Here is a 17,398-nt window from a genome sequence, read left to right as displayed (position 1 = left end):
AATGCCACAAGAACATGTTAAAAACACCAAAAGCACAGTTTGCTTTCCACTGGAAATTAGTCTGACTAAATAATGGAAATGAGAACCAATTTTAAATGTGTTTAAAAGGAATGAATATTTCCCAACAAGGCATCTTCTACAAACAGCCAGGAGGTTCTATAAACATATGAACACTGGTTAGTCAAATCCCGCTCATTAAAGTCAAGAGGTTTCTTGATAAGAACAAGCCCCTCTAACCCTACTACCACGAAGAGAAGGTTGAGAAATATAGTTCCATCAGCCAAACCAGAAATTGTGTTTGAAATTTCTACATAATGTGAGGGAAACATGTCAAAGAGAACAACTTCACAGAAAATGACTTTTTGTTGGTTTCTCATGTAAAGCCTTAGGCAAAACTTTGTTCAGAAATACGGTAACACCTCCACAGAGGTGTCCTCCCTTTAGCTAGAATTCTGAAAAATGTGTTCATTTTCTGCTAAATAAAAGATTTGGAGCAATGAAAGCAATAAATGGAAATCCAAATGATTAAATAAGTAATATGTAAAGAAGCAATCAGTTCAGTTTTGAGAATAAATTCAACATTTTTACAGACCTAAAATAACAGAGATGAACAAAATTGCACAAAAAAGTCAGCTTAGTGCAAAGTGAAGCCTCTCTATCCTTTGATGTTATCCTTTCAACGCTAGAAGCAAAGAACAGGTTTTATTTTTTCAAACAAGCTAGTCAAAAACTAAAGGGAGGATTAACTGAAACAAAAAAAAATCAATAAGGGGGATAGAAAATAAACACTTCTAAAATCAATAAAATATCAATTCTTTTAAAATATTACACAAAAGTCAGGGGGTGGAAAATGTAGTAAATCCTTGAAAGGCAATATACTGCCTCTCAACCAAACGCCAGAGCACATTTTAAACACCCACTCCAATGAAAAATGTGTTTTTGCAGTTTTTAACAGGCTCTTGTGGCATTTTTCAAATAAAGGAAGACATATAAAGAAATTACAGTAAGCTTAAAATTGCATTTCTGAGTATTTTTTTATTTGAAATGTTGTGAATCAGAAACTGATGGAAAAAAGCTTGTAGTTGTTTCATACAGACGAAAATCGGTGGGCCACAAGCTCCCTGCTCTGCTCCATTCCGATGCATGCACTTGTGGATCCATGTACGTCTTCGTTTTCCTCGGCTGAGCTGGCATCTGGCTCAAAACTGTACAGCTGGTTATAGCTCTAAATACTGCTCATCCTTTTTTGGTATATTCAAAAGACAACTGGAAACGCTTTCACAATGGATCAAATAAGGATTCGAGTGGGACTTTAAAACAAACTTTTGAAAACATCAATTATGTGTGTTTATCAACCAAAAAAACAATCAAAAAGAACAAGTTTGCTGATATTTCCTGGCTGGGTTGCCACAGGGTTAAACCGGTGTTTTCCAGAATCAACCCGAATGGTTTTCTTTCCTTATTTTGGAGTTAATCGTGACTCTGGATGTATGCTTCCTTTGATCCGGCAACTGAAAGGACAAATTTGACACCATCCTGCCTCAGTCTTGCAGTGCACTGTTTGACCGCTTCAACATGCATGTTTCAGTTGTCATTGGCTTACACGCACTCTGTGTACAACAGTCCCATGGCAGCATTGCTGGCAGAAAACAATGGAATGTCTTAACGTTCATCCATTGTTTCTTTGCACAGGAACAGCTTCTGCATTATTTTTAATATCATGAATCAAACAAACATGTACGCGAGCCCAGAACACATTTTCATCTTCTTCGTCTTCCAACACACATCCTGTGCTAAGTGAAGTGTGTACAGCTGAGCATCAGAAGGGGCCTTTTTGCTGTGACACATTCGGTCTTTCTATCTAACCATACCTCCTGGCTGCCATACACAGCATGCCCACACACTTTTCACTTGTGCTTCTGTTCTAGTTATCAAGGCCCTGTGTTTCCTGTTTTGCAATCCTTACCACGACCTCCCAGAGAACCTCTGCCTCTGGCTGATTCAGGAACAGCCTGTTTTCTGTCCCCTCTTCATGAGAAGGTTTCTGACTGTGAGGGATGTTTAGGTATAAAAGCAAAGTACAGATATTGTTTGTTTGGGTGGCTAAACCGGGTATAAGACAGTCTCAAAGCTGCCCACAGTCTTAAAGTTATAAAAAGGTCATTCTAGTTCAAGCATGTGCATGCGTGTTTATGACCTATTGGATTATTTGTCAGTTAAAAAAATCTATTTTCGCAACTTTAACCCCAATTAAAACTAGACTTAAATTGATTGCAAAACACACCCTTTGAAATTTTTTCATAGATGAAACCTGTCACTCTATTTCATAAATTGTTCTCATTTGCTCCAAAATATTTGCTGCTTTTCTGTAACGAAAACCTAAAATGCAAAACATGCCTTTTTTAATGAAAAATATTTTCATTCATGCATTGCTCACTCCTTCTTTAAAAAAAAAAAGACTAAATTAAAACTAAATTAATGTTGCTATGGGGTCCAGACAATGTATTAAAATACAAATTGCCCTAAACCTTGTTTAGGGTGTAAAATAGCATGAATATTCATTCATTCATTCATTCATTCATTCATTCATTCATTCATTCATTCATCTTCTTCTGTTTATTCCTTTTCGGGGTCACGGGGCTACCAGGGCGAAGGTAGCGGACACCCTGGACAGGTCGCCAGTCTGTCTCAGGGTAGCATGAATATTAACTAATATTATATATTCCATTCTTTTAGTTGAAAATTTAGTTTAAAACCCAAAAACTGTACTTTGCCTGTGATTTTTTTTTTACTCCAAAGCAAAAACAGTGAAAAATTGAAATTTCACAAATTGGACGTTTAACATTTTTTAGTAATATTCCTCTTTTGACAGTTTTCAATATACCCTCTTTGTCTCCTTCTCCCACATGAGATCTTCTAATCTCATGCTTGGAACCAACTCTAAACCTCAGGTCTGCATGAGTTGCCTTCAGGTGTTTTTCTTGCTCCTTCTGCGTTAAACATCAAACCGCCAACAATAAACCACACTAAAAAGTGTAGACATGTTGTAAGACTTCCAGAAATCAACAAACCCACCCCAGGCTCTCATGTATTTATCTATTCCCGTCTCTGAATCCAACTTTTTTCTTTTCTTCCTAAGGACTTCTTTCTTTGAAAGGTCTCATTAGGACTTGTTTTCCCCAGAAAACATTCATCAAACCGCCTTTTAGGCTCACATGTGACACTAATCAAGTGCTTGCTTTAGAAAAAACAAGCCATATTCAGGTAACATGGTTTCTTCATTTGTTTGCAGTTATTATTATTATTATTTTTTTTATGAACTGATTAATTTCAGTCAGATTATAGAGGTGGTTTCTCCAGCAGGCAGGTGTGTTGTTTGTATTTGTGAGGCGATAAATTCATAACTTTCACTTATCAATACCCAACACTGACTAAAATAATACCAAATGCCGATATTGTTTATAAAACCGAGTAACAGAGGGAAAACTATATCAGCGCAACCTTTCACATATAACAGCGTGGCAAAGACAGCTGTGGGTGTGGTCACGGTTTGTGCAGAGGATAAGTTTGATTGGAGTCAAATGTGGTGAAATGTGGTTACCTTTCGTGGTCAGATATTGTGTGCGTGTGGTTTGTGCTCATTAGGGTGGAGCTGGGTGGGGCTTTTATCATTTGCAGAAAAGAATAAACTCTGGGTGGTAAAGGTCAAAGAAATAATGCTAAAGAGTTGTCAGTCTGCAATAAACTGGACAGAAGGAATTCATTAATGCAGTTTATGCATAAATATTAAATAAGATTATACATTCAATTCTTTTTTTGTTGAAAAATTGAGTTTAAAAGCCAAAAACTACCTTTTGAGACTAACAGGGCCTTCTGCAGACTACACAGTATTACATTAGAAAATGCCTGCAGGTCACAACCTCTTCCTATTGAATTTTGAACATTAACTGATTGGTTAATTTGGAAAGAATTCAAAACTTTTTCCTTTACAGGAAAGAGTTTTATTAATACCTGGAGAGAATTGTCGCTGCACACAAACATACATCCCAGTTTGTTTAAGTGGCTGCATGCTGATCTGGTCCTCCATTTGAACCGCTGACATCTCATCTTCTGACCTTAAAAGTTTGCTTGTGACCTAAAGTGTGGAGTTGCTTTCAGATTTAAAAAAACAAAACCTTTATAAAGACTGAGAAGAGTTTTCGCTGACGTTAATCATTAGTTAACAGCTGTTGGGGAAGTGAAGTCACAGATATTGATCAGTGTGGTGTCAGCAAGCTGCGACCCCTCCCTCTTTTCCAGATTAAAAAGTGTAAGATTTGAAAGGTGAACGCAGACCAAGTTGATTCTCCTGCGACACCTGTGCCGTGCTCGGTGCATGAACATCCTCCTCTATCTCTGCTTTGGCTGTCAGGTGTGTCCGTCAACCTGCCCGTGACCTGTCGGCGAGGACTCGAAGCAGCTGTGCGGTGCAGAACAGTGTTTGTTGTTTTTCGTGCATAGGTGATCCCTCATGTTGTAGGACAGCTGTCACTCCCTGCACCTCTGTTGCTGTTGTTGTTGCCTGAACAGGGTACTTTCCCTCTCATGCACTTCCTCCCACAGGACCCTTTGTTTTTGACAGGGTGTGCATCTCTGAAACATTCAGCGCATGCATCTGATGTGGGTAAATTCTCAGTACATGATTTGAACTGAACGCACCTTTGCTGCTGTGGGGAAGCATGCAACCACACACTCAAACAATCGTGACTATCTGAGGCAGTTTATGGGGTGTTTTGCTCATTACAGCACATTTGAGTAACCCCAAATGTAAATCACAATTGGCCGAGAAGAACTATTGACGAATCTGTCAATTTCACTCATCTACGTGCTGACGTGCTGACTGCGTGATAAAGTTGTGACACAGGAGCATTTTTGCATAACTCGAGCTTCTCTTTTCCGCCTGCACTCAGTCTCCCCTGCCCGAATGACCACTGCGCACGCTGACCCACCTCCACCGCATCGATCCATTCGGCGAGAAGGAAAAAAATTGCAGGTATCGCTCGTGTGTTTGTGTGGGAAATGATGTTCAGTTGCCACAACACACGGCAAATTTGCTTACCTCAGCTGAGCCGTGCTGTGGGTGCTCTCTGTGTGAGTGCCGGCTCGGCAGGAGCGTGTGAATCCTGAGAGTTCTTCTATCTTGTTTCTCACCTTTTCGTTTGATAGCAATAGTGTGAGACTGATCTGCGAACACATGCATACACCAAACTCATGTATTGTAGCCTGAGTGTGACAGCTTTATGTGTCTCCATTTATTTCTGTGTGACCACGCATGCGCTACCTGGATGATCCTGACTTGAGGCTTGGATCTCAGTGTCATTTGGAGCCGGAGTCTGGCCTGCTCGCTCTTTCGGCAAGGAATATCCTCAGACTCTAGCTTAAAGACTTCTACAATTTCTCCTCTTTTACTGGACTTATCATCGTCAAACGGTAGGAATAAGACTCTGGGAAGAATGGGAATCCCCTACCAACGGTTCTTTTGATAAAAAGTAAGGTAGAGAGCTGCACCCAGCAGATGGTGTGTGGTGAGTGGATAAGGGCTGAACATGGCAGATGTTAACTTACCCATTTTCTGCTAATTAAAAAGGGCTTTTAAACGTTCATTAGTGTGGTTTGTGCTATTGTCAAAGTTGTGCAAATGATCTAAAACTGGTCATAAAAATTCAAAAATGTGACAGTCTTTCTGTGTTCTGTCAGTGTACAAACAATCGTAGTTTAATGTTGACCGTAAACATTATAGTAGTGAAAAAATTGTTTATAATTGCAACATCTTAATTGGTTCCGGCAAATCTTATAACTGTACACACCAATAAATGCTTTTTACTGAGAAAGTTGGTTATTATTTTGTTTTGCTTCTGCTGCAGTTGTGACCTCTAATATTGGCACATTGTTCACACACCAACACACACACACACAAACATATCCATCTGTTTTTCTCTTCTTTTTTTCACCCTGAACAATCCCACAACTTCTTATCTCTCTTCACGGCTGTGCTGCTTTGCTCCCACCACCCTGGCTCCTGCCCCCCCTATCCCCCACATCCATCACACACACATCCTAACACATACACACCTCCAGCCCCCCACCCCCCCCACCCCCCACGCCATTCTGCTGATCAGCTAAGACGCCTCTGATCGGTCACACAACCCCCAGTGCTGCATTTAGATAACTACAGTGTAAAGCCTGTGGTTTTGTCTATAAGCGTGTGTCTGTGCGAACCTGCATTCTTATGTGCATATCACACACAATTTTACTCGATAGGTTTTATGCAAAAAGCGAAAATAAATAAATAATCAACACTGAGTATTTTCTAAATGTTCCACTTGCTTATCCGAGAAAATTAAAAGCCAGTTTCCTTGCAGGTGAAAAATCAAGACAGAATAGAGGAGATTGCAGTAACCAAACGGCTCTCTCCACATTCATCTTGGTTCAAATGGCTCATCGGTCTTGGTGGAAGGTTTAGAGGTGTGTATAATGTATTGTGAAAGTGATAAAGAGCAGGAAGCGTGAAGAAAGAGAGCAGGTCCTCCAGTGCTGGGAATAGAATCTTTTCTACAAAAGACTGGTTGCCCAACATTGGATGTGCCCAGCCACCCAACCTCACAATCATGGTGTCCTGCTGACAATGCACATTTATTCAGAAGTATCCAGTAGCCAGTGGACTGGAATCAACGAGGTTCTAGAAAATTTTGCAATTTGTTTATTTGTTTTTTTTTGTGTGTGTATTTTTACATGAACATTTTCTAACCAAATCAAACCACAATATGCAACTCTGACCAATTCTAGTTTAGGGATTGTATTGCCTAAAACCTCATTACACCACATTTACCCACTGATTATGTCAACTTTTTAATTATCTCCACTTCAATTCATACAGTTTTTTAATTTTATTTTTACAACTCAGATGTTGACATGATTCTTTCCCTTTGGTTTATTTCCGGTCCATAGTTCATAGAAAGTTTGTAAAAGAGTCACATTTCAACTGAAGTGCACCAGAGTCTATTTACAGGTGAAAGGAAACCTTGCTCCTAAGCGGACCACAGTTCATTTGTTTGATCTGCTCCAGAGTTCAGGGGAGCTATAACATGTTCCAAGCAAAAGATGACAATCAGAGGAAACTAACCTGAATACTAATCGAACCTGGTATTGTGAAATCACCTTTCAGAGAAAAGTGGTTTAGGATGACCCAAAAGCAGAAGATTGGAAACCAGTAAGCAAGTTAACCAATTTATCGTAGTCGATTGACAGAAAATTTAAAAAGATTTAATCCAAGATGACTTATTGAAAGCCATGGTTTTAAACACAACACGTGTAGGAGTTCACACTGTCAAAGCTCTGTTAAGAAATCTTTATGTTTTTATACACCGTCTTAAAAAATAGGACGGTAAAACCATTTGCAACCAGTACCCAATTTTGACGTTCTGGTATGGATTTTGAGACCTTAAAATTTTAAATGTGTAATTTGAGTTTTCTATTCAAATTTCTTTTGGGACCTCAAGTCTGTAATAATAAATTCTATTCTATTCTATTCTATTCAATAACTATATGGGATAGGTGCCAGTGGTTAAAAAAATTGAAAAAACAAGTGTGACAAAGATATGGAGATTGATATAAAACAGTAACCAGACAAACAGAAACAGATAAAAAAGCTAAACATGAGTAGCAATCCAAAGCTAAAGGCAGTGAATTGTATTTATTAGTTGACAGTGGCTCCTTGGTCTGTGGAGCATCCTCTCTGCCTCACCATTATGCCTAAAACGCACCATGGTTCACCTGCAAGTGAACTGAGATTCTATATGTTTCATTACAGTTTTCTGGTTTGGTCTGGACCAAAGACCAAAGACATGCAGGGTTCAACTCCTGGTTCAGCTGCGGCTTTCCCTCTGACAGTTTGGAAAATGACCAATGGTCATGAAAAGTACAGTTATCCATGTTTCTCTTTTTGTTCATTTGTTGACATGAAATTTTAATTATTTGTAGTTTTTAATTACTTTGCTTTCACTTGAATTTAATCTTTTTACCTGCATGCAGAAAAAAGAAAAAAACTCCAAGATTAAGCACAGTGGTCAAAGAACAGTTGACAATGGATGAACTGCACTTAAAGCAGCTCTTTATCATCTTTTAACAATTATTTCATACCAGACAGACAGACAGATTATTAGATAAAGCCCTTGTTCCCTATTGCTTAATCTCCGGCATGGGTTTCATAGATTCACTGGTAAGTGTAGTAAAATGTAATGCTACCCAACTTTCAAGACACATCGAATGAGATAAGACCTGAGAAACACACCTTCTCAACCCATCGGTGTCTGCTCTTATCTTTAAGGGCACAGGTGTTTGAAAACCTGCCGAGCTGAGTATTTATTACCAACATGAACACCCACACACATGCACAAGTTATTTGCTCCTTATTATCTGCCACAGATAGTTGATGTCTCCAAAAAAATGTGCTGTTGGGACAGAGATTGATGTTTGATGAATCATTTTAAAATCCATCTGTTCTTGAATCGTCTTATCTCAGAAGGAAAACTTGTTTGGAAGGAAAATATTTAGGAGAATGATCAGAGAGAAATTGTTTGAAGACAGCAGGTTGAGTTTTATGACAACTAAGTTCTTCTTTCACTATCTTTGAAGACCTATTTCTCTGATAATCCTCCCTCGTTTTCCTCTTTTGTTTGCATGTGTCCTTTGTCTGTCCCTGCAACTGTTGAGCCTACAGGCCTTTTACAGCTCTCTCTACACACACAGACCCAACAAGCACAGAGTCGCACACGGTGGGTTCTGAGTGTCCTCTGTCAGCAATTTTCAGTTCTTCCCGTCGCCTTCCATAGAAGACAGAATGAGGAAGAAAACAAAACACATCAATATTAAAAATATTGTGGAGTGGCTGCCTGTTTTTTTTCTCATTGGGTGTTTCTCTGACGTGTTAACGCTACTTTATACACTTAAGAAAGTAGGAAAAATCATCTGTCTGTCCTTGTTTACTACTCTGTTGCCACAATGACTGTGTTGCACACGCACAAACATGAAAAAAATGGGATGGGAGGCACTGCATGAGCAATAAGGAAAAGAGTTTCCGAAGGTAGTTAAGACTACATTCCTTTTAACCTTCACAAACCTTTGGCTGGTTGAAGCATGTAGTGAGCGTGCAAAGAATGCTGGCATTCAACGAAATGTTTAAACTGTTTTATTTCCAAACATGTAAGGCTTTTGGTTCCAAAGTTATTTCTTCCCCATTTTAACCTCTTTCAAAGTCACTGAGACAATTGTCTGGAATAAGCCAAGTGCCTTTAAAGTGTTAATATGTTTCCAAGTATCCTTAATGCTGTGCAAAAACAGACAATAAATATTTTCTTCAACATACCTTGTGTGTTTTAATTCTTCGATTTGTGCTAAAGAATATACTTCCTGTATCAATAGGCTCAAGTGCTCCCAGGCACAAGGCTCCCAGCGCTGTTTGTGAATTGACAGTGTGTTACTGTAAAGTAAAGGTAAAGAACATAAAAAAACAAATGTGGGTAAATACATGCACAAGAAATGTAAAAAAAAACACATGTAGCTTCACAAAACGAAGAGATTTTTATTTCTGTAGGTCGGTGATAATCACTCAACCAAGACAAAAATTGTGTTTTTGGTGTTTTTACATGTTCATTTATCTGATGATGGAGGACTTATAAAATTAAAATTAAGCATAAAATAACAATTCTGAGTAGTTCTTTATCCAAATCATGGTGAATCAGTAGCAGGCGAAAAAATAAAATTGTAAAAAAAAGAAAAATAGTTGTGATGTAGAAGCTACAATAAGCTACAAGCTTTCTGCTCCATCTTTTTCTGATGCATCCACTTGCAGACAAGTAGATCCGTGTACATTTTCGTTTTCCTCATCTGAGCTGCATCTGGCTCAGAACTGTACGGCTGGATAGCTCCGATATTACTCGCCATTTTTGTTGTACTGCTAATGTTAGTTAGGGGGTGTGAGTGACTGAAAGCTAGTGGGAGAGGGTGTAAATAAATGGATGATGGGAAATGAGGACAGGCTTACTCCTTGCCAGCAGTTCAGCCCACAGCTTAGAGGTGAATTTCAAATGAACTCCAGCTGGTCTGCAGAAACTATGTTCTATAAAAGGACACATGTTTTTTTATTTGTGCTAAAAGCTACTTAATCATAACTATAAGACCACTTTAGAATAGATCAAAAGATGATCACAGTGGCAATTTAACGATTCTTGTTTTAGCTCAGAGCTAAAGAAGAAATTCTACAATAAGAAGTGCTTCGCTAAAAAGACAGTAAGCCGTTGGCTCACAGATTAAAGTTAAAGAGGACAATTTGGTCTTTTGTTGCTTTTTAGCAACTAAACAATGCATTGTTTCAAGCTGTAAAAAAAGGTTTATTTTGATTTTAGGTCAGAAAACTATATGTACTTTTTTTTAACTTACAATGAATGGATTTTTTATTTAATGGATGATTTTTTTTAAGCATAAAAGTCTTTTAAAAAATACATTTTTACCATTGATGTTTCCAGCAGTTATCTCCGTACTATTATTAATGATAAAGAAACAGCATAACTTTCAAAATGTATCCAAAAGTTTCGAAAATTCTAAGCCTGTGCTATTTTTTAAATGAAATTAGTAAAATAGACAAAAAGAAAGTAAAAAACAGAAAGTAAAATGCCGTTCTTTGCTTTTTTTTGCAGAAAAAAATACTCTATTTTGACGGAAAATTAATTTTATGGTAAAGTCTAGTTTATGGTCAAAGAAATGCGTTCATTACTTCAAAACTAATTTCTGCTTTATTTCTTCTATGTTAAAAAAAGTTCAACTAAATCGAGACATACATTGATACAAATTGCACATTACGTCCTTGTTCCTTTAAGAGCGACTGCCTTCCAACTTAAAGGTGTACAAAGTCACAAAATTAAGTCCTTATGAGAGAAAATGAAGTTGAAAGTTTTTTTTTATTGTTTGCAATGTCAACACGATTAACTTAAGGTGATTTTATCACAATCCATAAATCCCCAGTCTATAGCTGACAGACCGTGACAAAGCTGGCAGCTTGAAGATAACGTGTGAAGATTGAAGCTTTGGATTCTGTTTTGGTGAAAAGTGCAAATAATGCTTTTTTTTCACATATTTGTTAATTAATGACTTTTATAACTAAGGAGGGTTGTTCTGTCATTAGGAAAATTTTAGTGGTTAAATTAAATTTCTGGCTCAGTTAATGCTTTGTGTGTTCTTGCAATAGTACCTCATTGACCACATGACTGACCAAAAAGGCGCTGTGGTGCATTCACTGATTGCTGTACAGATTTTGTCTTTGTTTGTGTTGTTTATCTCATTATGTATCCTTCTCCCATATGTCTTATTTGGCAGATGTAACATAGACACACACACACACACAGAAACAGGGTAAAAGAGACACTGAACTGGACGACACAACATTTGCCTGCCTCAGCTGTTCATCTCTGCACCGCGGATGACCACAGAGAGCAGCAGTCATGGCTCTGTTCTCCAGCTTGCTCCATAACAGGTGTCATGCACACAAAGGGAAAGTGTGTGTGCCTCTTGGCGTGCTGCATGTGTGCGTTTGCCTTTTCAGCCTGCCTGTGTTTTGGACCACAGACAATCCTTAGCTCTAGGTATTGTTAACTCATTGGCGCAATTATGCCCACTCCTGCCCGCTCACAGGCACAAACACTTTCACCCCGTTGCCTCCACTCACTCCCAAAATGAGTTCACAGGGGGGCATTGGAGATGGGGGGTGAGTTTTGGTGGCTGAGCAGAGGGCAGATTTATGGACGGCACCCTGTGACGAGTGTCCTAAATGAGGCAGTCAGGCATGATCCTACAATGTGAATTAACTTGTCTGGACAGCTTAAATGCATAAATGAAGTGGACAGAAAAGAAGACATGAGATTGAACTATGTTTTAAAGACGGATTGGGAAGTTGTGGCTGGAGAGGTGGGGTTATGGTGACAGTGTGTGTGTGACTAGTTGTGGGGTCTATTGAAAGGCTCTTCCTTCTGCTCTATTTACCCAGGTGAATAGGGAACCAAGCCTAAGCGGGAAGACATGTTTTATATTTGGAAGGGGGATGTTGATGTGTCTTTAACAGTAGCACAATTTAATGAAGCAACTTTTTTTCACTACTCCTTTCCTGCACCCATACACCCTGACATGGGCTCTCACAGCTATTTAAACAGTAATTTCATGCAATTTTAAAGCTTCTCCACTATGCTGAAGCACAAACAAGCCTTTTTGTTTTTTTGTTCTTGTGACGAAGGAAGCCCTGACCAAGCTGATGCGAAGCAGACAAAAAAACGAGGTCTGACAGGAAGTGTGTGCAACAAGGGTGCATGTGTTTTTTAGTTGGGGGGGGGTTGCTACTGGGAAAACAGAAACCAAGTTGACAAACTTGACCGCACATTCAATGCCAGAGAGCTGAGAAGATGTCTACTGGAGCGGGTCTGCTTGCTTCTGCATGTGTCTGGTTGTGGTTCCCCATACAGACCCTGTTCCACCACAGCACAGTCAGACTCTTGGAAATGAGTGAAAACAAAATCTTCAAAAACTCTTGAAATATTGGTCAAACAATTAAATACGTTTGCAGCGCCACATTTTCATTCTTATGTGTTTATAAAATGTTAACTTTTTTTAATGCATGAAATTCTTTTGAAATTATCTGAAACAAATGAGCTTTTTTTTTACAACGAAGAAAAAAATCCAATTTCAATGACATTTTGAATGTTTTTTTCTTAAAAGTAGGTGGATATCCCTATAACGGGGTGGCCAGGTGCAGAGCTCCCGACCTCTTATTGGAATATTAAAGTTTGATTCCCACCCTGTTCGCCCGTGTGTTAAAGTGTCGTAGGGCAAGAAACTAAAAACCCCACATTCTTCCTGGTGGTTATAGTTTGGCGCCAGTGTTCGGCAGTGGAGATGCCATTGTTGTGTGAATGTGTGTGTAAAGCACTTTGGGCCTTGAAGGAAAGTAGAAAAGTGCTATATGAGAACACCCCATTTGTTAAAGCTCTACATTAATACAGTGTGTATCAGGCATAGAAAGAATGCAGTGTAATTTTCTTACACTGCATTCATTCTTTCAAGGCAATAGATGCTAAGTCATTGGTTAAACAGTTTTGTTTGTACCAATGTCACAACAGTACTACTTCTGTAATAATTTCCCGCTTTCACACACCTGTAAACATTTCTGCTAAAAGAGTTATTTCATATACTTATCAAACTAACGACCATTTTCCATTGTCCCTGACACAGTTGGCTTCACGTTCTGCAGTCTTGACCCATTTTCTGAAATGTTTACAGTAATTGTTCTGGGCTATCTGCAGCAGGCACATGGTCTATACATATGTTGCTCCTGAAAACTATAAAACAAACGGCCAAACGAAAGGCAGCCAAATCTGGGAAGGCAGTAACTGTTACAGTAGAGTCTAATCTCCTCAGCACCGGTCCCCATCGCTGTGTGTGTGTGTGTGTGTGAGTATGAACTCTTCTACCCTCCTATCTCTCCAGCCTCTATCTGCTGAGTATGTTTTTTTGTTGTTTTGAGGTTGTAAGAATGTACTGTTCATGCATGTGCTTTTTGTGATTGGGAGTGTCAGAGGGTGTGCACTATTGATGCTACAAGTTGTCCTTGTGTTAGTGGCCTCATATGGCAGCCAAACATGAAAAATGTGGGCTCCTGTCATACCTTTTTTTTTTTACCTTTATCAACCTGAAATCTCTACATATGAATAAACTAAACTCCTTTATTGAAAATAAATTTTATTTTATCATAACTATAGGCTGTAATGAGAAACCACCATAAAACCAGTTGATTTTTAGCGTGCCCAGTGAGGACAAATTTGTTCAGATTCATTGTAATACCTGTTACTGTTTTCATACATCATAGTAAAATTACATTTTATTTGCAACAATCTTTGTAGCAGCTTTTGTTTTGTCTGTGTGTTGTGAAAATATTTAAAATGCACTTTACATATTTTTTTCTTAAAATCTTATGTAAAATGTATTTGAATCCTCTGCCTCGTGACATAATAAACAAGCTATCTCAAATATCTATAGTTAAAAAAAAGATGTAAAGCTTTCCTTAAGCTTTAAAAAAAAAACTAAAAATAAATTTTTTTATTCTTCTCATGTCCTGTTTTCCCTCTCAGTCACACCAGGTTTAGGTTGTCAATCATCCACAGCTGTCTTGATTAAGTTATAAGTGTCTGCTTTTTCAGTTCTTACTGGTCATCTGTTTTGTCACCTTTTTGTTAGTTCTGACACGTTCAAGTGCATTTCTTAAATGTTTAAATTTCTGCCACCAAGCCTTGACTCCTGCATATTGGTTCCTACACCACCAGTTCTTGAAAATTCTATCGCATTTATGCTAATATGTTTGCACTAAGATGCAATAAATAGTATTTTGCCTCTGAGATGGTTGGACCATAACCAAAACGTTTATCAACTGGCCTGCCAATTCAGTGAACTTTATTTGATTATTTTTTAATTATTTTAACCTTTTCTCTAAAGTAGATTAAGACCCTTTGAGATCAAGATCTCTTTTTCAAGGGCAACCTAGTCAACAGGTCAGGAGCACGTGTCATAAAACAAAACAGTAAAAAAACAGGGAAAAAAATGTTGCAGAACAAAAAAATAAAAAAATACGTAAAACAGGCATTTAGGAATGGATTTTTTTTAAGTAAATAGAAGAGTACATTTGTAAAATTCTCAAATTAAACTAATCAATTATTTGGAAAGTTTTGTCAATGTCAAAATTTTACATACATCTTTGAAATATTAAATATTGAAAACCTTTTGCTGTCTATTTATACAAGTAAAGTACAGGTTAGGAAATATGATTGTACCCCGAAATACATAGTTAATAAAAAGTTATCTGTGAGCTCAGCACTAGAAGTCCATCCAGCTAGAAAAATGAATAAATGACATCATAATTTGGAGATAATAAAGGAACTCCTGAAGGCATTTTTTGTGAACTGAATTGCCTTTGAGCTCAAATGATTCCAGATCGTATTTGGGCATCAAACACTGCACTTTTTCTGCCTTGATTAAGGCCTGAAGCACTGTAACCCTTGTGCTATCCTAGGCACTCTAACATGGCGAGTTGGGTCATCTAGACCCCCCAGACAGTGCTCTGAACGTTTTTTCTTCAATGATTTGTGATCTTCACTGGTGTCCATGGATTACATGAAATCTTTCCACCTTTCCAGAGTAGATGTCCAGAGTACATCTGAAGAAAATATGTACTTAAAGTTCCACTTCAATTATCTTTTGATCTATTCTTAAAGCGTTCCCAGTGTCCCTTTTAAGTTTAAAAAAAAATTTGCCGAGCAGCAGTAGTTCAGTAGAAATTCGCCTCTGAGTCAGGGGTGAGACTAATGGTAAGAGTAAGCCTCCCCTTACTTGCCGTCATCCATCTCTCCTGCTAGCTCACAGCCCCTCACAACCCCAACCTAACATTACTGGTGCAACAAAATTGGCGAGCAATATTGGAGCTATCCAGTGGTATAGTTTAGAGCCAGATGTCAGCTCAGATAAGGGAAAATGAAGACATGCATGGATCCATTTGTCTGCAAGTGGAAGCATTAGAATGGAGCGGAGCAGGGAGGTTGTGGCTGTTGCAGGTTTTTGTGCAAGCTTTTTCAAATGATTTCAAATGAATTTTTTTTATCTGTTTCCAAATTAACTACAATTTCAATAAAAAAATACTCAGAAATGCCAGTTTAGCATAATTTTCTGTATTTATGTCCTCCATCATGCAAAAAATGCCACAAGAACATGTTAAAAACATAATCGGAGTGGGTCTTCAAAAGGGGCATGGGGTTCCTCAAGAGGAAATTTGGCTGCTCTAGTTGTGTCAAGAGGAAAGCTTTAGCAATAACACAAATACTTTTAGAAAGCTGACCCAAACCATTTGAGCTAAACTAAACAGTTTGCAAGAGTATTAGTTTGTTTGAGCAGTTTCAGTCAGGATTTAGCACTGAAGCAAAACTGGTTTAAGTTACTGACCTAGTTGTACTTGCAGCTGACAGCGGCCTTGTGTTGCACCGTAGTGTTTCCATAGGACTTTAAAAACCCACAGCATCCTGTTACACAGGCCAACACTTTAATTAGAATCAAGGCTGGTGCTGTAAATTCATTTGAATCATACATGACTGGTTTCAGGATGTCGCAATCTTGTCCATGTTAATAATGGTGTCCCACAAGGTTCTGAACTAGGTCCAAACCTTTTTTCTTCACACATGGTTTTATAGTCAATTTCTTTAAAAGACGTGAAATAACGTGACTCATCTTTTATTTCAAAAATTTAACATTTGCTGTAAAAATGTTTCAACCACCTGCTCAAAATCTGTGCTAAAAGAAACTCAATCAAGCCCATCCTGGCTGTAAAACTAAAGCACTTCAGCTAATTTATGATCAGCTGCTGGAGTTCTGAGTGGTACTTCTAGGACAGCTCACATTTCTTTTAAGTTTCTCTGCTGGTCAAGTTAGAGAGGAAAATACTTTGAATCTCCTAACTACGAAAATGTTTTCCAGAGGGCGTTTTAGCAGGATTTAGAGGCCTCTCAATTATAAAGACATCCATCAGGGCAGGACAAAACCCTTTGAGTTGCGCTTGTAAATAATGTGCTTCACAAAGAAGTGCAAGTTGGGTGTTTACTTAAAACAGAATAAGAAATTAGACAAAGTCCATCATTAACTGTGCACCATAGAAGAAGGACAAGATATCAGGCTCCCCCTGATCCAGGCCTCCTCACCTACCTGACGGATGCCAGCAGGGGAGCGGTTGTTCCCGCCTTAGTATCACAACTGCAGCTCGGGAATGAGGAAATCAGGAAGGTGGCTGACCTGCATGAAAATTTGTAGCGTGTGTACATACACACACACATGCACGTGATCGCTCAGGAGCCCGCCATTTCTGCAACATCCGCCTATAAATCTATTGTGACACACAAACTGAATTTAGGTGCCAATCTGCTTGCAACAGACGTGTTTGATTTAACAGAGAAAAGGAGGATGGAAGGGGAAAAAAAACTGAAATAAAAGTGAACTTCTGCTTTAACTCATGAGAAAAGAAAGTTCTTTTTGACCTGATAAATACTTATTTGGTAAAGATCAAAATAAAATCAGCAAAAGAAAATTGTGAATTTGTTGTTGTTAAAAGATGCTGCTGGTTGTCCTCTTGTCCTCTGAGAAAAGTCTATTGCATCTCACATGATCAATTTGAGCCAGTGTAGTTTTTATCACATAAACCACTACTCTTCAGCACACATTTTCACACAGAGACATCTGCTTTGTCTGTCAAGTGGAAGCAGGTGTTTAAGAACCTCGTGGGCTTTGG

The 17,398-nt window shown here is 38.4% G+C and overlaps 1 long non-coding RNA gene across 1 annotated transcript; it reads left to right on the top strand.

Moving 5' to 3' along the window:
- Positions 1 to 6,168: 6,168 nt before the first annotated feature.
- Positions 6,169 to 9,402, top strand: LOC105357191. The gene is made up of 2 exons (XR_002872926.1): positions 6,169 to 6,504; positions 7,850 to 9,402. It is a non-coding gene; the product is annotated as an uncharacterized LOC105357191 (long non-coding RNA).
- The last annotated feature ends 7,996 nt before the right edge of the window (positions 9,403 to 17,398 follow it).

Source organism: Oryzias latipes, chromosome 24 (assembly GCF_002234675.1).
Source record: "Oryzias latipes chromosome 24, ASM223467v1".
Lineage (NCBI taxonomy): Eukaryota > Metazoa > Chordata > Actinopteri > Beloniformes > Adrianichthyidae > Oryzias > Oryzias latipes.
The sequence above is the reverse complement of the archived record's forward strand: the minus strand, read 5'-3'. Positions and strand labels throughout refer to the sequence as shown.